The sequence below is a fragment of the Giraffa tippelskirchi genome, chromosome X (assembly GCF_054371585.1).
Source record: "Giraffa tippelskirchi isolate mGirTip1 chromosome X, T2T-mGirTip1v1.2.pri, whole genome shotgun sequence".
Classification (NCBI taxonomy): domain Eukaryota; kingdom Metazoa; phylum Chordata; class Mammalia; order Artiodactyla; family Giraffidae; genus Giraffa; species Giraffa tippelskirchi.
In genome coordinates this window covers 114,063,304-114,086,831 of record NC_137289.1, presented here as the reverse complement: position 1 = coordinate 114,086,831, position 23,528 = coordinate 114,063,304, and the positions used below count along the sequence as shown (strand labels likewise).

Sequence of the window (23,528 nt, the reverse complement as noted above, 5' to 3'; positions counted from 1 at the left end):
AGCGATAAAAATGGATCACAAAGTCATAAAAAATCATTAGAAGAAATCCTAGAACATAAAAGGGTGCTGCTGAGTTGGAGAGTAGTAGTGGAATTTTCTGCCAGTGCTTTTCACAGTTTAGCTGCATGAGCACCTCTTGTTGGACTTACTGTCGCACATTCTGCTGGGCCTACCTCCCAGAGTCTCTGATTGCACAGGGCTGGGGGTAGAGCCAAGAAGCTAAATTTCAAGTAAGAGCCCAGGTCACGCTGGTGCTGCTGGGCCCACTCCCACAGTTTGAAAACCACTACTCAAATGGGAGCTCCCTAGAAAACTAGTTCTGAGAAAGGTGTTTATGGAATGCTGGGATTAACAAATTTAAAAAGATCTTTTACTGTATGACTTTTTAGGACTCTTACTATGTATTTAGTATATATTTGAAATCTCCAGAAAACAAACACAACACACGCGTATGTCACATTTATTTGACTATGGAGCCCTTTTCCAAGGGACATTTCACTGAATAAACAACTTCCTAGTCACTGGTCTTATTTATGGCAATGACAAACAATTCTCTTCCATATAATAGGCCAACTGATACAAGAAGACGGTAACTGACTTCCCTTGAGGCTTCTCTTTTCTAGGATAAACATGTCTATTTCCTTCATCTGTTGGTCATATACCAGAAAAATACATAGGAGTCCCTGTACCATCTTTATCACATTAAATGCTATATTCTACACTGAGTGTGGTCTGACAAGTACAAAACTAATCATGGCTATCAGCTTCCTTGTTTTTAAACACACTATATATGTCAATTGTGCTTCCCTGGTAGCTCAGCTGGTAAAGAATCCACCTGCAATGCAGGAGACCCCAGTTTGATTCCTGGGTCGGGAAGATCCACCAGAGAAGGGATAGGCTGCCCACTTCAGTATTCTTGGGCTTCCCTGGTGGCTCAGCTGGTAAAGAATTCACCTGCAATGTGGGAGACCTGGATTCGATCCCTGGGTTGGGAAGATCCCCTGGAGAAGGGAAAGGCTGCCCACTCCAGCATTCTGGCCTGGAGAATTCCATGGACTGCATAGTCCACGGGGTCGCAAAGAGTCAGACATGACTGAGCAACTTTCACTTGCAGGTATGTCAATGAAGTCTAAGGCTTCCTTGGCTTTTGGGGACAGTTTTCTTGAAAATAAACCGATCAATAATACTGTGTTTTAAGCTTTTAAGATGGAAAAAAAAAACCCTAAATTCTCCTAAGGGAAAATCTTACATGCTGTCTACATTGAAAAATGTGTCAAGGAAAGCAGCTGACTCCTAAAATCAGAATGCAGGCTAATTCAGAAGATCACACAACTATAAGGTAATGTACAGCAGGACACAGCCCTTCTAATTCCAGCCTAACCAAATTACCAAGAGCATTATACAAACACCTCCTGTGTATTTCTTGTACTGGAAGGCAATGTGATATAACACTGAGACCTCTAGATGCAATAACCTGGCAAGTAGGTTTTTATCTCACTTGCCAAATGTGGTCAATCAGAAGTTATCACTTGGAATAAGAATCTGACCAGTAAGAAAGATATTGTTACAGATTAGTTATGTCCTGGGAAAGACTGAAGACAAAAAGGAGAAGGGGTGACAGAGGATGAGATGGCTGGATGGCATCACTGGCTCAATGGACAGGAGTCTGAGCAATTCTAGGAGATAGCGGAGGACAGGGAAGCCTGGTGTGCTGCAGGCCATGGGGTCGCAAAGAATCGGACACTACTTTGCAACTGAACAACAACAACACGTCTGCCATATATTAGGGAACAGAAAATTGTGGCAGAGTATTTGCCAGTCCTAATCAAAGTAATTTGGAAATCTAATGGGTGATATCAGAATTGGGATCCTTTCTATGTGAAAACAAAATAAGGGAAGGGTAGCATCTTGGACCTATAGGGTAAGATCAGACTATTTCTTCCTAAAATGCTGGGCAATCTCCATGATGCAGGGGCTTGTGTTTGGACTTAATGTTTGAAACTAAAGTTGATTACTTTCCTCTACCTCCTTCTCATCAAAATGTGCGAGGTACTCCAGAGCTGTCCAGAATTGCGTGTATGCCTTCATCAGAGATGACGTGATACGACAAGTATACAAACTGTAAATCTACTCTGAGAACACAACACTGAGGTGGTATTCAAACATGTTCTTTTCTCATTAAAGTACATAAGGAAAAACCTAAGCTGTTTTCTTTCGATTCAGTTAGGGAACATCCTCACTAAGGAAAATATTTCAACTCTTAAGACTGATATGCCACCATAAAATAAGTATATTAATTTAAAAAAATAGCTATTTTCCATAATTTCAAAATGAAGAGCTCTCACTCATGCTTTTTCTTCAAAAGAAAACAATAAACATAAGTGAAATAAGATGACTTCTCAAGTAACTCCCTAAATTACTCCCTTAAACCAAAATACGTAGTCATGTTGCATATTTTTAACACTGCAGGATACCAAAACTGATATTTTAATGTCAAAAATCTTTATCTAGGTAAAATCATGTCCATATGTTTGCTGAAAAACAGCAGATGGCAGGGCCTGAAAGTTAACAGCTCATGTGGAAAATCTCTACTCCACTTATCTAATCAGTTCTCTCATCTTGGGTCTGAATTTACTGAAAGAGCCATTATTTTAAGTGCCAAATGTTTACATTTTTCTTTTAAGTGAGCAAAATTTTTTCTTTAGGACGGATTTACTGAACACAGACTATGTACAATGAGATCATGACAAGTCACAAAGATCAATAGGAAACGGCCTTTGCCCTCAAGGTTCTTTGGTGCATGAGATAATGAAGATAAGAGATATACAAACAGCTCTAATGGAAGATGAACCAGATATATGCTGCTGCTAAGTCGCTTCAGCCATATCCGACTCTATGCGACCCCATGGACTGCAGCCCAGCAGGCTCCTCCGTCCATGGGATTCTCCAGGCAAGAACACTGGAGTGGGTTGCCATTTCCTTCTCCAATGCATGAAAGTGAAAAGTGAAAGTGAAGTTGCTCAGTCGTGTCTGACTCTTCGCGACCCCATGGACTGCAGCCCACCAGGCTCCTCCGTCCATGGGATTTTCCAGGCAAGAGTACTGGAGTGGGGTGCCATTGCCTTCGTATTTCTACTGGGTAGGTGTGTTGGCGGATGGGAGAGAGGCCTAGAGAAGGACAAGTGAAAAGTGTATTAGGGCTGGCCTTTTAGGGACATGCAAAGATGGTGAGGAAAGACATCCTATGAAAACAAAAAAGTGAGTGAGGGCCTAGAATCAAATAAACCTAGGGCCATAAATGAGGAATAATGAGCTTGCCAGTAGGGCCGGAGTAGTTCACCATTCAAAAAAGAAAGAGAGGGAAATGGAACTTGAAATGGCTTAATAGCCATGTCATGAGGCACTGAATGTTAGGCTAAAATTTAAATTATTTAATAGCATTCAAGATTTTAGACCGATACTTCACAGAGAAAAAACTAGAAAAATGTATATGTACAACAGATTTAAGGGTAGGATGAGGAGAAAATGCAGGGATAAAGGCCAGGAAAAAGGCTACTTACATTAGATCAGGTTAAGAAATGATAAGATCATGCTTTAGAATGGTGCCAAAAGGAAGGGAAAGAAAGGGACAGATGTGAAATTTAGGGTTAATATAACCCAACATATAAATATAACTCAATGTGTGATGCCTTTGGCCACTACACCTATCATGTACCTTATTCCTCAGTCAAACCAAATCTTGTCATTCTCCATACAGGCTTTTTCATGCCTCCATAACTCTATACCTAATATTTCCCTTGCCAAGCAAACTCCTATTCTATTCAGATGTGAAGTGAAAGTGTTAGTCACTCAGTTATGTCTAATTTTTTGCAACCCCGTGGACTGTGGCCCACTAGGCTCCTCTGTCTATGGGATTCTCCAGGCAAGAATACTAGAGTGGGTAGCCTTTCCTTTCTCCAGGGGATCTTCCTGACCAATAGTCGGACACAACTGAGTGACTAACACACACTATTCAACTGTAACATCCTCTAAAAATGCTCCCCAGATTCTACTTCCCACTTCATCAGATATAGACTCTCAGTATTTAGGTAGAATTCAATTATAGCAATTAAATAAACTATATTGTAACATTATTAGAAGTTTTAGTATGCCTATCTGATTCCCTCTCAAGACTTGAGGATGGGTCCCACGTATTATTAATATTTTGATCCAACCTCTGTGTTTCATAATGCCTAGTAAAGATTTTGGTATAGAACAGGATTCAATAAGGGGGGGAATAAAGGAAAAGGCAGAATGGGAGAAACTTGAAATCTGAATGACTAGCAATTGGGAAGCCATGGCCCATGCCTCCAATTATGAAGCAGCATGGCAAAGTTAATATATGATTGTGAAACCAACACATTTACAGCAAAGTTTCTAGTTAGCCAGCACTTGAATGTCCTTTTCGCAAAAGCAAGCACCTTTTGAAATTTGTACAACAGTTCTATTTGGGCTCTGCTTGGAGCATGTTTTGTTGCTGTTCTGAAAGAAACACTGATTTGCCCCAATAGTTATGTAGCAGGAGAGCATCTGGACCTACTGATGTGGGAAGAGGGCAGAGCCAGTTCCTGGCAAGGAATTAGCAGCTTGGCTTCCCAAGGTGCTGCAGCAAATTCATGACAGATGTGTGGGATAGTCTACATTTGGGGAGAAATTCATTGATACATCACGTTGGCTGGATACCACACAAACTGTGAGCTGAAGGTCATTCAGTTTCATTATTAGGTAGTTCTACACAGAAGGTCGATTTTGGCTGTGATAAAAAAAAAACACACACACACACACAAAAACAGGTGCTATGTCTGAGAAGTGAGAATGTTTGAGAAGTTTTGTGATCCTCAAAAGATACACACATCCAATTAGTAAGTAACAGCATGGCTATTTAAGAGAAATATCAAAACAAAGCGTTGAGTTTTTTTGTTTCCTAATGCACGTAAGTTCAGTTCAGTCGCTCAGTCATGTCCGACTCTTTGCGACCCCATGGACTGCAGCACGCCAGCCTTCCCTGTCCCTCACCAACTCTCAGAGCTTACTCAAACTCATGTCCATTGAGTCGGTGATGCTGTCTAACCATCTCATCCTCTGTCGTCCCTTTCTCCTCCCACCTTCAATCTTTCCCAGCATCAGGGTCTTTTCCAATGAGTCGACTTTTCACATCAGGTGGCCAAAATATTGGAGCTTCAGCTTCAGCATCAGTCCTTCCAATGAACACTCAGGACTGATCTCCTTTAGGATGGACTGGTTGGATCTCCTTGCAGTCCAAGGGACTCTCAAGAGTCTTCTCCAACACCACACTTCAAAAGCATCAATTCTTTGGCACTCATCTTTCTTTATAGTCCAACTCTTACATCCATACATGACTAGTGGAAAAACCATAGCTTTGACTAAACGGACCTTTGTTGGCAAAGTAATGTCCCTACTTTTTAATATGCTGTCTAGGTTGGTCATAGCTTTTCTTCCAAGGAGCATTAACATAACTAATGCACATCAAAGTTATGTTTATACTATACTATAGACTATTAAGTATGCAATAGCATTATATCTTTAAAAAGTAATGTACATACCATAATTAGAAAATATTTCATTGCTAAAAATGCTAACTGCTACTACTGCTAAGTCACCTCAGTCGTGTCCGACTCTGTGCGACCCCATAGATGACAGCCCACCAGGCTCCGCCATCCCTGGGATTCTTCAGGCAAGAACACTGGAGTGAGTTGCCATTTCCTTCTCCAATGCATGAAAGTGAAAAGTGAAAGTGAAGTCGCTCAGTCGTGTCCGACTCTTAGCGACCCCATGGACTGCAGCCTACCAGGCTCCTCCGTCCATGGGATTTTCCAGGCAAGAGTACTGGAGTGGGGTGCCACCTGACAACACAGGGTTGCTAAAAACCTTCAATTTGTAAAAATCACAATATTTGACAAGTGCATTAATAGGAGGTATGTCTGTATTATTTTTTTAAGAGGCGACCAAGCTGTCAAGATATAAATACGTATTAAGTTGTTTAGACCTAATTACTCAATAAATGGAATTATTAGGCATTTCTTTTGGCCTATGGCTGCTATGAAAAAGTCACTGCAATAACTAACAGTACCATAAACTCAGCAAGTTTGGGAACCTCTAAACTAGGAGTTCTGAAGACCGACTGGGTCTTGCCAGTGTGCTCCCAAAATCTATCTGGCACATCAAGTTTCAATGGGCTGTGAAGTTCCTTCTCTGAGAAAGGAAACTGAGATCCGTTTTGGAACTTGGAAGTTGGTGACACCACTCACATGGGCTAGTTACTGTGACCCTGATAAAAGTTAGCAGGAAAAGAATCCAGTGTAGTCCCCACCCCATCCAGTCACACCCCCTCAGTTGTAGGTTACCTTCAGTTCTTCCCCAGTTAGCTGCTCAATTTCTGTCAGCTTGTCTGGGGAAGAGGCCAGGGAGATGAAAACTGAAATACAGGGTCACTAGGTAGCCTAAACACTGGGCAATCAGGCTTCCTGTGTTATGGAGCAAGCAGAGGGGAGTGAAGTGCTGGGTAGAAAGGTGTTCTCCTCTTTCTCTAGTGCTGCTGGTAATTACTACCAGCCCAGCCAGGGCAACCTATGCCTCAGTTCATGAAGTGGCTCCTCTACTGTCCTTGGAATTGCTGGGGATCAGAAAGCCTGGTTTGGGTGCCCTGGTTTCAACGTAAGACTATATGCCAGCAACAACATGAAGAGCAAGAGAAAAGGGAGACTTCCTATAAATGCGCCTAGCATTCCATTATCTTTCTTCAGTGCAGGAGGCAGGATGTACTCCTCTATCTGTGGGAGAAGGTGAGCTCCATGTCCTACTACTCCTTCATCTTCATCAATCCTCACAGGATGTACTCCTCTAGACTTCAGGTGCAACCCTAGAGTTCCTGCATGTCCCATGGGAACAGGGCTGGTAAGGAAAAGAAGAAAGACATTCTCATATTTTCAGGGGCTGTGGTTAATCGGAGTAATGAATGTGATCTCATTGGTATCCCAAGTTTGTTAAATGGTACCCATCAGCTACACATTTACAAAGTAAGGAAGAGGCATTAAAGCAAACAGCTATGTGAGGAAAGCCAAAACCCTAAGCTTCCCTTCCTCGTCTGTAAAACTGGAATAACAGCACCAACCTCAGTTATAAATGAGGCATTGGACATAAAGTGCTTTGCTCAGAGCCTGGCAAAGACTGGAGCTCAATAAACAAGAGTATGATTTGTTGTCACTGTCCTGGTAGCACTTATTTCATTAAAGGAAAAACAAGAGATTTATTTACCAAGATGATAAAAAAAATACACTTAGAAAAGAAAGAATAATTGATCAAAGATAGGATTAACTTGCAGTGAGTCTGCATGTTTAACTCCAGGGATGCCTAGAAGTCTGGTCCCCTTGCTCAAGTTTGGGATGAAATGTACAAGCTTTTTACAATGCTGTTTAAAGCCCTTGGAGGCAATCTGTACTAGCCTGTCTAGTTTACTGAAAAATGTATAGATTGATGGTTTGCACTGATGGCATGCAACCTAATTTTAGCTCTATGACCATTAAATATCAAAGATTCTCAGTGAACTTGTCCTCTGGCTCCCCTGAGACCAAGGTTATCTTGCATATATCTTGACTGTTCACAATGAGAAGACAAAGCATGTCCTGTGTGACTAAAAATGGGCTTAGGAGCCATCTTTCTCCTGCTGCACCATACCTTTGTTGTTGTTCATTTGCTGTCATGTCCAACCCTTTGCGACCCTATGGACTATAGCCCCGCCAGACTCCTCTGTCCATGGGATTTCCCAGGTAAGAATACTAGAGTGGGTTGCCATTCCCTCCTCCGGGGGATCTTCCTGACCCAGGGATTGAACCCACGTTTCCTGCATTGGCAGGTGGATTCTTTACCACTGAGCCACCAGGGTAGACCATACCTTTAATAATACCTTATGAGAATCTCATAGGTCTGTTCAATTAGTTAGCGTCAAGTAGTGGCTACTTTTATGATTCATAAATATTCTGAGGATATCGTGAGATTTAAATTTTTGAGGGCTTCCCTGGTGGCTCATTGGTAAAGAATCTGACTGCCCATGCAGGAGACATGGATCCCTGATCTGTGAAGATCCCACATGCCATGGAGCAACTAAGCCCATGTGCCACAACTAGCAAGCCAGTGTTCCAGAGCCCGGGAACCACAACTACTGAAGCCCATGTGCCCTAGAACCCATGCTCTGCAACAAGAGAAGCCACTGCAATGAGAAGCCCATGCACCACAACTAGAGAGTAGTCCCTGATCTCCGTAACTAGAGAAAAGCCTGTGAAGCAAAGAAGCCCCAGCACAGCCAAAAATAAATAAGTGAATAAATAAATAAAATTATTTTCAAAAATTTCAGAAATTCTTCAGAATATAAATTATGGACTATTTCTGGTCCTTATTTAAGAAGGACTTGATTTTATAAGAAACTCATAAGGAAGTATCCTTTACCATACCTTACATGCTTACTTTTATTAACTTCAATTTTGGTCAAATGTGTGCTAATAAGCCTGTCATCATGAGAATTTTAAAAAAAGATCACAAAGAAGCTCTTAAGAAGGACTGAGAATTGAAAAATCATACACATGACAGATATACATATTTAGAGAAGCGTGAATGAGTAGCTATAACAAAATATCCTAAATTATTTTCTACTGATATTTGGGTTATTTGATAGTTCAGGTAGCTATTCAATATCTGACATAATCGTTGTGGATATTAAGGATAGGAAGACATTATTTATGCAGAAGTCACTCAAGCTCATAAACTTAGAAACAAAACATGACCAAGGTGATGCATTAGAACTTCTGTTTTACCTATAGGGGAGCCCCAGCTCCCTTAGACTTAACAAGGATTAATTTACTCATCCCTCATCCACGAGCCTGGCTATAAGACTGGAAAGCTTCTTTCGCACAGTAAAGCTGAGAAGTAGAAGGGACTAGGGGTGAGCTGAACTAGATCAACACACTGACAGCAACAAGAAGTAAAAGTTGGTGGATCTGAAGAGGAAAGAGACAGGAGGCCCTTTGAGGTTATTTACAAGTTTACAGAGGGCTTTTGTTTACATGATCTCATTTTACTCAGAACATTTTGCAAAGTAGAGTATTTGTCGTATCTCACAAGTAAGAAACTGCTGCTTAGAAAGGATGCTATCACCTTTGGCCATGCTTCCTTTGTTGGTTTTGGGGGCACCACCTTCTTCAGTAGTTTTTCCCCTTCCTCTCATTATTCCCTCTCAGGAAAGGCTTTTTCTTCTGTCTTTTCCCTTAAAATAAATGTTAACTGGCCTCTCCTCTTCTCCTTCCCTCTTATTAGGTGACCTCATCCACTCTCGTGTTTAGCCATCACATATAAGTGACAGCTGCCAACTCTACAATGCACAGCCTGGCCCTGTCCAAGGAGCACCTGACCCATACACACACCCTCTGCTAAAACTCTCATGTTCATCACCTGTGCCCAAGGAGCACAACGAGCAGTCCCAGACTAGCAGAGGCAGTCGGCAGGGACTACTAGGAGGGAGGAGGCTGGTGTTCAACACAGGGGCAGGACTGGCAAAAGCCACTGGAGCTCACAGGTGTGCAGTTCCTAAATGCTCAGTATTATCTTCCAATATTTTGATTTTTGATTCCTATGCTAACTCTTTTTATACATGGTCTTAATTTCATGTTGCTTCAATTCTTTCTTTGAAAGCAAGAGAAGCTTAAGGCATGAATTTGAATGACACAAGAACCTTGTATGTTACATAAGCCAAGTATTATTAGTCTAATTTTACCATTCACTGACTCACTCACTGATTTGTTCAAACATCTATTGAGCACTTTTTATGTGCCAGGCGTTGGTGCAAGGCAGTGGGCTCCTCAAGCAGCTCACAGTCTAATGGTAAACTTCTGAGTAAACTGAGGCACAGAGTGGTAAATGCTTTACCCAATGAAGTGGAAATACTAGGTACTTGGAAATGATTGGCTAGAGCTGGAAAGAGGGCAGCTTAGGTCATCGTAAGCAAACCCCTTTGACTGAAGAGCAAGGCTACATACAGAAACATATTACAGAATCTGCTTGCAAAAAAGGTTAAAATAGGGGACTCCCCTGGTGGTTCAGTGGTTAAGACTTTGCCTTCCAATGCAGGGGTGTGTGTTCAATCCCTGGTTGAGGAGCTAAGATCCCACATGTCTTGTGACCACAGAACCAAAAACATAGAACAGAAACAATACCGTAACAAATTCAACAGACTTTAACAATGGTCCACATTAAACTTTTTAATTTTTTTAAATGTTAAAATAGTTTTCAATTGTCACCATGACTGAATTCGCGTCTTGCAAGGAATTAAGCCGTGATCTGATGGCATTTCTACACTTGCCTCCAAAGCCTGGGGCATGCCACCAGTCTGCTCCAACACAATCAATCTGTAGGGACCTTGAAGTCCCATTTCAGCACTGGGAACCACAGTGATATACATTAACTAAATCCACAAACTTAAAATATACAGCATATTTATGATAATTCTACATACAGAAGTTTGGAAAAAACTCTTCTCTAACCCTCAGTCAGAGGGTTCTAGTCAGTTATAAATACCAGAGAAATTAGAGAATACGTCTGTTACTTTCCATATAGACATTATTTTGGTTGTACAAGGGGGAAAACTTTTACTTTGAAATACTTCAGAAGCAATCTAAACATTATACAAATATACACAAAGACATCATGTCCAGATGCATGCATACCCCTATCCATTGCGGACATGAACCCGTATTAAGGCAGTTTCTCCTGTGATAAAAACACCTGGTCCATGCAGCAAAGGGCAGTCCACAAAGAGCTGTCCATCCAGGCTGCCCAACAGTTTCAATGATACTGTGTGATGGAGTAATTTCAGGAGGCAAGATGTCTATTTCACTGGCAAAAAAAGAGGAAATGATTATTTTTTTAAAAAGTTGTTTTCAAATGCAGAAACCATAATTATCCAGTAATCTAAGTAGTGAACTGCTCAAAGTTACTCCTGGCCTTATTGCTGTAAGGGAGAATGAGAAAGCTTTGGGGATGATTTTATTCCTCTGAGAATCATATCTGGTGTGTAATTCACCCACCCAGATGTCCCCAAAGACTCAATACCTGAATCCTCACATGCCGTTAGTTTTCACTTCAAGCAATTCTTCACTCTGCTCTGGAGGAGCTTCTTCTTTCTCAGGGTGAGGGTGTTCCAGGTGTGTGCTTTCGGACGAAGAGGTTCCTGCACCATCCGATGTTTCATTACTTGAGAGATTCTGCGCCATTTCACATACATAAACATCGATAGGTCCTTTGGTGCTCTTTATATGTACTGCAATGGAATCTTCTGTGGGAGGCAAAACATGCAAGCTGGTTTTCTCCGGAGTTCTAACTGCAAATATAATCTGTTCATGGAAGGCTTCAATGCTCTGAATATCTTGATATGACACATACGCTAGACTTTTGTTTTCTCCGTCCTCTACTAACTCAAACAACTGTTGAGCACAATCCTTAATTAATTCATCCAGAGCTGTTTCTTTCACTGATAAGTCAAAAAGTTCCTCCTCCAGCTTCTTCTGTTGGGGCAGCACTTCCAAATTGCTAAGATCAGGTCCTATCCATTGAATATGACTCCTAGACTTTCTTTTAACCAGCTTGATTCCACTTAAGACATTGGTGACATCATACAATCTTCGTTTTTGTACTCCTAGTATTTCTGCAGTTTTATTTAAGTCAAGAACACCTCCAGGACTAGATCTGAGAAGAATCATAAATCTTTGAGTTAAACGAGACAGGGTCCCACGACACGGACGTATCTTCCTTCTTTGGTCTTTTCTCATGGACATATGTTGCATACCATCTTCTGAATTAATGCTTACTTTTAATGGGAGCAGGTCCTCCTTCTCCGTGCAGATGCTGCTGGGGTCTTCGGATTCACTGCACACCGTCTTCTCCTTCACCCAGTCCACACGCCGGTGGCACAGCTCCCAGGGAAGCTGCTTCTGACTCATGCTGCCCGGCTGGCCCTCGCCTCGCACCGCACGAGCTCTCCTGTCTTCTCCCACTCAGGTTGGGCACCGCTTCCAACACACCGGTCCCGGGGGACAAGCACGAACCTGGCCCCTGTTGTGATCAGATGCTCAACGTGGCTAGGCTGGCCCTCAGACTAGCGCACCACTACCCCACGCCCCTGGGAGCTGGAACGCTAACGGAAAGAAAGCACGCTGATCTACGGCACTCAGACCACGAGTCCCGCCATCTTTACGCATGCGCAGTGTGCTGCCTCTAGTGCGCATGCCTGCTGCGGCTGGCACGTTCCGATGCGCGCAGCGCAGCGTTTTAAGATTGTTTTGTTTCTGTTTTTAATTAAAAAGATCGGCCTCAGCTTTGTGGCTCAGCTGGTAAAGAATCTGCCTGCAATGCGGAAGACCAGAGTTCAATCCCTGGGTTGGGAAGAGCCCCTGGAGAAGGGAAGCTGGCTACCAACTCCAGTATTCTGGCCTGGAGAATTCTATGGACTGTATAGTCCATAGGGTCACAAAGAGTCGGACATGACTGAGCGACTTTCACTTTCAGCAATCTTCAACATGTATTTATTCAAATGGAAAGTTTGTTCCTAGTCGGTGTTGTGTAAATGTTGGTGTGCCACAGACTGAAACTATAAGAAGTCCACATACTAACTAGGAGGTTATTTTTCTCTTTTTAAAATAAATCTAATATCTTGTTTAGTTGTGAATTTCTCATAAAAGACTGTGTAAGATGCTAAGTTATCCATTCATTTGAGCCTTCTGTTGTTAATCATATGAAAACTGCCTTTTGAGACTCTCTGGTTGAAGTCTGAGAAAGCCAGTATCTGTTCACTGCTTTCACCAACTCTGTATTGAGACAAATGAAAATTCAGGCAGAGTATGGTGGCGAGGAAAGATCCTAGATTTGTAGTCAGGTATGCGGATTTCTGTCCAGCTCTGGCACTAAACTGGCTACATGATTCTGCATTTGTTGCCAAATTTATCTGGCCTGTCTCCTAACTTGTTAAGCTAAGGTTTATATGTATATGATTTCTTAGGTCTTTTCAGTTGTAACTGAAATTTTATACTTGGAAAGATTTTTGTTAAGTGGGAGTAGTGTATTGCATTCAAATTCTTTGGGGATATGAATATATTATTTTTAAGCCAAGCAACCACCATCCCCCAAACCAACAATAAAAACAAACAAGAAGCAAAAATCAACAAGATACCCTCCCCATCAAATCCTGTGCTCAGATTTATATACTATAAAAAATCTTATAAAATGTCACACTCATATTTCCTTGCTTCTAAACTTTGATACCATCATTCACTCAGTTGTGTGTACATACAATGCCTTCAAGTTTTTTTCTGCTAAAATGGGTATAAATAGGCATTTCGTATCACAAATGGATGGACACAACTTTCCTTAGAACAACTAAGTCTCACTAGAATTCTCAAGTGACATCTCACTTCCTAAAAACCAAAATTATGCAAAATAAAAAGATCTTATTTGACTGTTGGTGGGAATGTAAACTGATACAGCCACTGTGGAAGACGATATGGAGATTCCTTAAAAAACTAGGAATGTGAGACCCAGCAATCCCACTCCTAGGCATATACTCTGAGGAAACCACAATTGAAAAAGACACACACACCCCAACGTTCATTGCAGCACTATTTACAATAGCTGGGGCATGGAAGAGATCTAGATGTCCATTGACAGATGAATGGATAAAGAAACTGTGGTACATATATACAATGGAATATTACTCAGCCATAAAAAGGAATGCATTTGAGTCAGTTCTAATGAGGTGGATGAAATTAGAGCCTATTACACACAGTGAAGTAAGTCAGAAAGAGAAAAACAAATATCGTATATTAATGCACATATATGAAATCTAGAAAGAAGATACTGTTGGACCTATTTGCAGGGCAATGATGGAGACAGTCCATGGGGTCACAAAGAGTCAGACATGACTGAGTGACTGAACTGAACCGATGGAGACAGACATAGAGAACAGACTTACGTACACGGGGTAGGGGGGTGGAGAGGGTAGGATGTATGCAGAAAGTAGCATGGAAACATACACATTACCATAGGTAAATCAGATAGCCAATGGGAATTTGCTATGTGGCTCAGGGGGCTCAAACCAGGATTCTGTGACAACCTAGAGGGGTGGGATGGGGAGGGAGGTTCAAGAGGGAGAGGACATAGGTATACCTATGGCTGATTCATGTTGATGTTTGGCAGCAACCAACACAATTTTGTAGAGCAATTACCCTTCAATTAAAAATAAATTTCACTATTAAAAAAAAAAGATCCTATTTGAATCATCTCTCTATTACTAAAAAAAAAAAGTTGCTCAGTCATGTCCGACTCTTTGTGACCCCATGGACTATACAGTCCACGGAATTCTCTAGGCCAGAATACTGGAGTGGGTAGCCTTTCCCTTCTCCAGGGGATCTTCCCAACCCAGGGATCAAACTCAGGTCTCCAGCATTGTAGGCGGATTCTTTGCCAGCTGAGCCACAAGGGAAACCCTCCTATTACTTAGGGAGGTGGGAAAAAGATTATTTCTCAAATGTATTTCACCACTGTAACCTATTTGTGGAAATTAAAGTCTATTTTTTTCGAGAAGGTAGGTTTATAATTCAGAATTTGTTGTACAGTGATGCTCATGTGCCCATACAGGTTGTCACAAACTTACAACTTAGTTAGAATGGCATGTAGTATACATTTTCACATGAATTAGGAAGTGGAAACCCACTCAGGAACTGAGACATTTAAAACATAATTTAATGTTATAGGACTGAACTAGAGACAGTGGGGCATCTCAGGGTTTGAGAAAAGAAGTTAACTGTTGTATCTTTAATATCTTGAACCTGCTTCTTAAGGACAATGTAATGGTTATGATCCCTATCTAAGACTTCAAAAAAAAGACATCTTTGTGCTATCAGAGGTATGCAATGAAATGCCAGATAATAACAGGCAGGTTTCCAGGAATAAGTGTAGAGAAAAATCCAGAAATGGATTTCTATAAGACTGAAGACAAAAGAGGTAGTGTATGTCTATAAAGTCAACAGATCCCTCCCCCCATGAGTCTTACTAATTCAATATGGTTTACTTAAAAGCCAAATTTTACATCATATATTCAGATGTCTCTTGTCTAATGATTTTACGCTTTGTAAGGAATAATGAGATACAGAGAAATTATCTAATAGATTCTCCCACAAGGGAAGGTAAAAAGCCAAATTTTCTTTGAAGGAGTTTTACAATGACTCCTTATCAAAAAGAATACTTCATGAAATGGTAGATGACAGCAATCAAGTTACTATCAATTACAACAACTGCTCAAATGTATGGTACTCTAACATGTGATATTTATGAACGAGGGTTGTGCCTTACTCACAGGAAGCAAACAAATATGGGGTTAGAAAATGATCTAATTTTCACAACATTAAGCACACAATCCTGAATCACGAAAACAGGGGAACTCCCAAGATAGGTATTTCCCATCACTAGTACCTCAACCGGAGAAGGCAATGGCACCCCACTCCAGTACTCTTGCCTGGAAAATCCCATGGACAGAGGAGCCTGGTAGGCTACAGTCCATGGGGTCGCTGAGAGTCGGACACGACTGAGCGACTTCACTTTCACTTTTCCCTTTCATGCACTGGAGAAGGAAATGGCAACCCACTCCAGTACTCTTGCCTGGAGAATCCCAGGGATGGCGGAGCCTGGTGGGCTGCCGTCTATGGGGTCGCACAGAGTCAGACACGACTGAAGTGACTTAGCAGCAGCAGCAGTACCTCAACTCTCATCAACAAGAAGATCATTTGTCTTAGAGATTATAGTTGCTACAACCACAAAACTTTGTTTTTAGTTTATGAATCTGATTTACACTGATTCTGGTTACACTGGATCTGTCCCATTTGGAAGAATACAGAAACAACTATAACAGTCACCATTAAATGGGCTGGGGGGGGCAGGGTAAGGCATGTAGCGAGACTCAGCAAACATGAAATACAGCTTTAAATATATAACTATGTTACAGTGAATGCTTTACATTCTGTCAACATAGACAGTATGGTATTATCTATGGGATAGTTAACTGTAATATAGATGCTAGGAGTGAATGATTGTCCTAACAGAATACATACTGCTGCTGCTACTGCTAAGTCGCTTCAGTCGTGTCTGACTCTGTGCGACCCCATAGACGGCAGCCCACCAGGCTCCACAGTCCCTGGGATTCTCCAGGCAAGAATACTGGAGTGGGTTGCCATTTCCTTCTCCAGTGCGTGAAAGGGAAAAGTGAAAGTGAAGTCGCTCAGTCGTGTCCGACTCCTAGCGACCCCATGGGTCTGCAGCCTACCAGGCTCCTCCACCCATGGGATTTTCCAGGCAAGAGTACTGGAGTGGGGTGCCATTGCCTTCTCCGAATACATACTACATTTAATCAAAAAGTCTCAGATCAGAGATGGTTGTTCAGAGAACATGCAAAGCTAGTGGTCAGCTATCTTTCTGTTATGCACAACAGCAGAGCAGAATGGATTTCAGAAACGGAATCTCACTGACAAATTAGTGCTTTTATTAATTAGCACACAGATTTCTGAAAGGACTTTTCACTGGTGAAATCAACGTTGTTTACATGTGAATCTGTTCTAGAAGTGATGTTGATAGAATTCAAACTTCCGCTTGTTTTGTCTGAAGGGAAGAAGAACACTCACCAGTATTCCCTCTTCTTTTCCTTCTCTCCTAGTGGCTCCTCAGGGACCCCTGTAGAAAACCTGGGGCTTCACTGAGCACACTTAAACCATGGATCCATCTCAATCCCTTCATTTTGCTGATAAGAAAAGGGAAATCCAGGCTAAATGACTTATCCAAGGACTCAGCTGCTTGATTCTAGGACCAGCACTACATCTTGGTTTCTAGAACCATAATGGAAGCAAATTTCACATACTAAGGTATGAGGGAGTCATTCTGGCTTATATATATAATTAAACTCAAAGTTTATGCTAACTAAAACAGCCTGTTTGTGGCTTATCAAACAAACACTCTACATCTGCCTTGATTCTTAAAGAAAAGTGTGCATTGACCAGAAGTAAAAAACGTCTATGTTAAAAATAAACATTGAATGCCTCCCTTCCTGGGCTGCCAATGGTGGTGCTCCTTCAATGATGAGACGTCCTTCCCAGGTACCAAGGCTATACTGACTCCTGTGTACATGCTGATTTGTTATTGTTGTTTCAAAATCTTGAAGGAATGGATCCCTGACTTCTTGTCAGGACAAAAACCAAAAATGGTATTTTTTTCTTCTGACAAGATACAAAACTGTGCTGTGGAGAAGGAGATGGCAATCCACTCCAGTATTCTTGCCTGGAGAATCCCATGGACAGAGGAGCCTGACAGGCTACAGTCCATGGTGTCGCAAAAGAGTAGGGCACGACTGAGCAACTAAACAACCACCACCCCCACACACAGCAGAGTGAGCTTCTAAAAACAAACCTCAGCATCTAACTTTCCTCCTGAAAATTCTTCAGTGGCTTCCAGCTGCTTTTTGGAATAAAGTCCTAAATCTAAAGACCTTTCATAAATCAGCCTCTACCTCGCATCACCCCCTCTTCGTTCCCTATGTCCCAGTCACACTGGCTGGCTTTCTGTTTATTAAATATCTTCCTGCTTCAGAGCCGGCACACAGGCTGTTCTCTCTGCTTGCAGCACTTTTCCATTTCCCGCTGTGCTAATCTTAAGTGTTTCTTCTTCACAGAGAACTTTTCTGGTTTCTCCATATGTAGGTCAAGACTTTGTGTTAAATCTTCTCTTAGCACCAGGCCTGTTTCAGAGCACTTCCTACAACAGTAATGTAAAAATTACGGATGTTAATTGGCTGGCAGGCTGCTAGACTGTAAGCTCATGAGGGCAGGTGTTGTGCCCATCGTGTTCACTGCTGTATTCCCAGTGTTGAGCACACAGTTGCTACTCAATAAATTTTGGTTGAATGGAAAAAAAAAAAAAAACTGTGCTGAAAACTATGCTTCTCCAGCGTAAGTTCCTCAGAGTGATCTGAGACACTGTCTCCTGGGCTATAGTCCTTGTTGTTGTTCAGTTGCCCAGTCGTGTCCAACTCTTTGCAACCCCATGGACTGCAGCACATCAGGCCTCCCCGTCCCTCATCATCTCCCAAAGTTTGCCCAAGTTCATGTACATTGCATCAGTGATGCCATCCAACCATTTCATCCTCTGTCATCCCCTTCTCCTTCTGCCCTCTATCTTTCCCAGAATCAGGGAATTTTCCAATGAGTAGGCTGTTCGCACCAGGTGACCAAAATACTGGTGCTCCAGCTTCCTTTGTTTGGCTTCCTTAATCCTTAGTTTGGCTTAAACAAAATTCCTTTCTATTCCTATCATAGATTGGTTTACTGATCATTTCTGTTGACAACCATATACATTTGTCCCTCAGCAGCTGTGGAGGATAGATTCCAGGCCCCCCTAAGGATACCAAATTCTGCAGGTGCTCAAGTCCCTTATGTGAAATGGCATGCATGCTCAGTCGCTTCAGTTGTGTCCAATTCTTTGTAACTTTAAGGACTGAAGCCCTCCAGGCTCCTCTGTCCGTGGGATTCCCCAGGCAAGAATACTGAGGCAGGGGTTGCCATGACCTTCTCCAGGGGATCTTCCTGACCCAGGGATCAAACCCATGTCTCCTACATTGCAGGCAGATTCTTTACCGTCTGAGCCACCAGGGAGGCTCAGTGCAATGTAAATGATATATAAATAGCTGGAAACACAATGTAAATTCTATGTGAACAGTTGATGGCATGCAGCAAATTCAGGTTTTGCTTTCTTGAACTTTCTGAAATTTTTACTTTTTCCCAGTATTTCTGATCCTTAGTGGATTGAATCCATGGTTGTGGAACATGAAGATAACCGAAGACACAGAGCGCTGACTCTAACGCTCTCCTTGAGACTCAAATTACTTCTATGAAAATCACAATGATGTTGTTTGGCTTATCTCTAAAGATTTCCTATCCTTTATTCTGGGGCTTCCCTGATAGCTCAGTTGATAAAGAATCTGCCTGTAATGAAGGAGACACTAGTTCAATTCCTGGGTCAGGAAAATCCACTGGAGAAGGGATAGGCTACCCACTCCAGTATCCTTGGGCTTCCCTGGTGGCTCTGCTGGTAAAGAATCCGCCTGCAATGCAGGAGACCTGGGTTCGATCCCTGGGTTGGGAAGATCCCCTGGAGAAGGGAAAGGCTACCGACTCCAGCATTCTGGCCTGGAGAATTCCATGGACTGTATAGTCCATGGAGTCGCAAAGAGTCAGACACAACTAAGTGACTTTCACTATCACTATCCTTCGTTCTAAATCAGTGGTTTTCTATCTTGGGTGATGTTGCACCCCAAGGAACATCTGGAAATGTCTGGATATATTTTTTAAAAACTAAAAAAAATTTATTTGTCTGTGCTGAGTATCATTGCAGCACACAGGCACTTCCTTGTGTCATGTGAGATCTGTTGAGGCACATGGACTTGGTTGCGCTGTGGCATGTGGGGGTCTTTGTTCCCCAGCTAGGGATTGAAATTTGCATTGCAAGGTGGTGTCTCAACCCTGGACCACCTGGGTAGTCCCTGGATACATTTTTGATTCTCACAACTTGGAGGGGTAGGTGCAACTAGTGGGGAGAAGCCAAGGATGCTGCTGAACATCTTACAATGCACAGGTCAGCCTCCACAACAAAGAAGTATCTGGTCCCAAATGTTGACAGTTACTCCTACAAATCTGGCCTAAAGAATTGAGAACAGATACTCAAACAAAAACTTGTACATCAAGGTTCACAGGAGCACTATATCCAATTAGCCAAAGGGTGGAAACAACCCAAATGTCCACCAACTGATGAATGACTCATCAAATTGTAATACATTCATACAATGGGATATTATTCAGCCATAAAAAAAGAATAAGGTACTAATACAACATGGATAAATCTACAAAACATTATGCCAGGTGAAAAAAGCCAGACACCAAAGGGCACATATTGTATTATTCCATTTATATGAAATATCCATGATAGATAAATCCATAGAGCTAGAAATCAGCTAACAGGTTGTCAGGGCCTGGGAGAGTGCAAAATAAAGACTGACTGTTTAATGGGTAGAGAAGGTCTCCCTTGGAGGTGATGGAAATGTTTTGGTACTGGAGTTACACAATACTGTGCATGTACTAAATACCACTAAATTGTACAGTTTAAAATGGTCAATTCTGGGCTTCCCTGGTGGCTCAGTGGTAAAGAATCCACATGCCAATGCAGGAGACATAGGTTCAATCCCTGATTAGGGAAGATCCCACATGCCACAGAGCAACCAAGCCTGTGTGCCACAATAATTACTGAGCCAGAGTTCTAGAGCCCAGGAGTTGCAACTACTAAAGCCCGTGCATCCTAGAGCCCATACTCCACAAGAGAAGCACCACAATGAGAAGCCTGCTCACCACAACTAGAGAGTAGCTCCTATTCACTGCAACTAGAGAAAAGCCCACACAGCAGCAAAGACTTAGGACAACCAAAACTAAATAACTAAATTTTTTTTTTAAAGAGTCAATTCTATGTTAGGTGAATTGTTTTGCCTATATTATGTATTCTGCCTCAAATTTTTAAAACGTCAACAGCGCTAGGGTTAAGAAGCCATTCTAAACTTATGTACCGCAGTTGTCTTCTTCTTCAGTAGGTAAAAGGCAGAGAGGATTGTATCAAAGACAAAAAGCATCAAGCACTATAATGAGTTGTTTTTTTTTTTTTTAAGGCAGCCTGAACCTCACATAGTAAGCTCATTTTTTTTTTTTCTAATGGGAAAATCTTGTCAGGAAAAAAATAATGGCTGTTGCCAGCTCCAAGTAGATTTGTTTTACAGTTACAAAATTATGAAGCTAGATAAGGATTTATAATAAATTGGTGACATCATCTGAACTGCACAGGCATGAATATGCTACCATAATAGCGAGACTCTCAGATTTAATATAGGCCAGAAAATGAAATAATTGTCTTTGAATGTGTGCCTTCACTTGAACTATAAACCTGGGAGCTGTCAAATAAAATTAGGCAGTACATTATTAAACAGTCACTTTACAAGCCTTGTCAGTTTGAACACACATTTCCTGTTTGAAAATATGGAGCTGTATGGCTTGAATTAAAGCTTAGGATTGACCTCAACTGAGCACTAGTTCAGCAGTGACTCAAAGAACTTAGACATTTACTCTAGCAGCTATGAACCATCTTTCCTTCCATTAAGTCTTGGTAAGTGGAGGGGATATGTATGGGTTCTTTGAAGTAAAGGAGCCAAGGGAATTATGCTGCTATGGTTTAATCAGTTCAGTTCAGTCACTCAGTCATGTCTGACTCTTTGCGACCCCCATGGACTGTAGCACGCCAGGATTCCCTGTCCATCACCAACTCCTGGAGCTTGCTCAAACTCATGTCCATTGAGTTGGTGATGTCAACCAACCATCTCACCCTCTGTCATCCCCTTCTATTCCCGCCTTCAATCTTTCCCAGCCTAAGGGTCTTTTCAAATGAGTCAGTTCTTTGCATCAGGTGGCCAAAGTATTGGCACTGCAGCATCAGTCCTTCCAATGAATATTCAGGACTGATCTCCTTTAGGATGGACTGGTTTGATCTCCTTGCAGTCCAAGGGACTCTCAAGTGTCTTCTCCAACACCATAGTTCAAAAGCATCAATTTTTCTGCGAGAGTCAGTCTCTCCCATCAGGAAGCTTCCATAAGCCTCTTATCCTTATTCATCAGAGGGCAGACAGAATGAAAACCACAATTACAGAAAACTAATCAAACTGATCACATGGACCACAGCCTTGTCTAACTCAATGAAACTATGAGCCATGCCATGTAGGGCCACCCAAGACGGATGGGTCATGCTGGAGAGTTCTGACAAAACGTGGTCCACTGGAGAAGGGAATGGCAAACCACTTCTGTATTCTTGCCTTGAACTCCATGGTTTAATAATAATAAACAAAAGACTGTAACTGGTAGCACTGTCACTGTTTCTCTACAGCACAACCATATGTCCATGGATCCTAGGACATCAAAGGCATGTTACTATTAAGTATGGATAATGAAGATGGAAACTGACTTTGTGGATTAAGAATTTATAGGCCTAGTGTTTCCTTCTAAGCTAGGTAAAACCTATCTCCAAAGACTAAATACCAAAAGAGGAGAAACAGAAAATGTGCTGAGAAATCTTTATATTTTTATGTTAGTTCAGTTCAGTTGCTCAGTCGTGTCCGACTCTTTGCAATCCCATGGACTGCAGCACGCCAGGTCTCCCTGTCCATCATCAACTCCCAGAGCTTACTCAAACTCATGTCCATCGAGTCGGTGATACTATCTAACGATCTCACTCTCTGTCATCCCCTTCTCCTCCTGCCTTCAATTTCCCCCCCACCCCGCCCCAGCATCAGGGTCTTTTCCAGTGAGTTGGTTCTTCGCATGAGGTGGCCAAAGTATTGGCCATTCAGCTTCAGAATCAGTCCTTCCAATGAATATTCAGGACTGATTTCTTTTGGGATGGACTTGGTAGCTCTCCTTGCAGTCCAAGGGACTCTCAAGGGTCTTCTCCAACACCACACTTCAAAAACCATCAATTCTTTAGCACTCAGCTTTCTTTATAGTGTAACTCTCACATCCATACATGACTATTGGAAAAACCATAGCTTTGACCAGATGGACCTTGGTTGGCAAAGTAATATCTCTGCTTTTTAGTATGCTGTCTAGGTTGGTCATAGCTTTCTTCCAAGGAGGAAGTGTCTTTTCATTTCATATCTGCAGTCACCATCTGCAGTGATTTTAGAGCCCCCCAAAATAAAGTCTATCACTGTTTCCATTGTTTCCCCATCTATTTGCCATGAAGTGTCAGGACTGGATGCCATGATCTTAGTTTTCTGAATGTTGAGTTTTAAGCCAACTTTTTCACTCTCCTCTTTCACTTTCATCAAGAGGCTCTTTAGTTCTTCTTCGCTATCTGCCATAAGGGTGGTGTCATCTGCATATCTGAGGTTACTGGTATTTCTCCCAACAATCTTGATTCCAGCTTGAGCTGGAATCAATAATTTTATGTTAATTATTCTCCAAAAATATAACCTGTATGTCTGTTATCATTTAGCAATTTCAGATATTGTTTTCTATACAACAAAGCAAAATAAAGCTGTTTGAAGATTCATGGGTAAATATTATTCTTATTTTGTCAAAGAGGAGTAGGAACATCTTGTAGTTTGCTATTATTGAGAAGCCAAGATGAATTTCTTTCACAAGCTTTGTTACTATGGTAAAGACATGAAATTAGCAATCATAACTGCCTATTAGAGTAATAAATACCATAAATTGCTGCTATAGTACTTAAAATATGCAGTAAGAGAAGTGTGTTCTGACATAGAAAAAAATCTGATGGAAAATAGGTATGACTAAAAATCAAATTCT

The 23,528-nt window shown here is 41.7% G+C and overlaps 1 protein-coding gene and 1 pseudogene across 2 annotated transcripts in view; both read right to left on the bottom strand.

Annotated features, from left to right (window-relative positions):
* PRRG1 (proline rich and Gla domain 1) overlaps positions 1 to 23,528 on the bottom strand; it is a 147,825-nt gene that overhangs the window by 65,143 nt on the left and 59,154 nt on the right. The window lies entirely within an intron of this gene.
* Positions 10,773 to 12,311, bottom strand: LOC145536996 (transcription factor E2F6 pseudogene; annotated as a pseudogene). The gene is made up of 2 exons (XR_014076121.1): positions 11,158 to 12,311; positions 10,773 to 10,941 (listed from the first exon to the last, which is right to left on the bottom strand). The product of XR_014076121.1 is annotated as a transcription factor E2F6 pseudogene (transcript).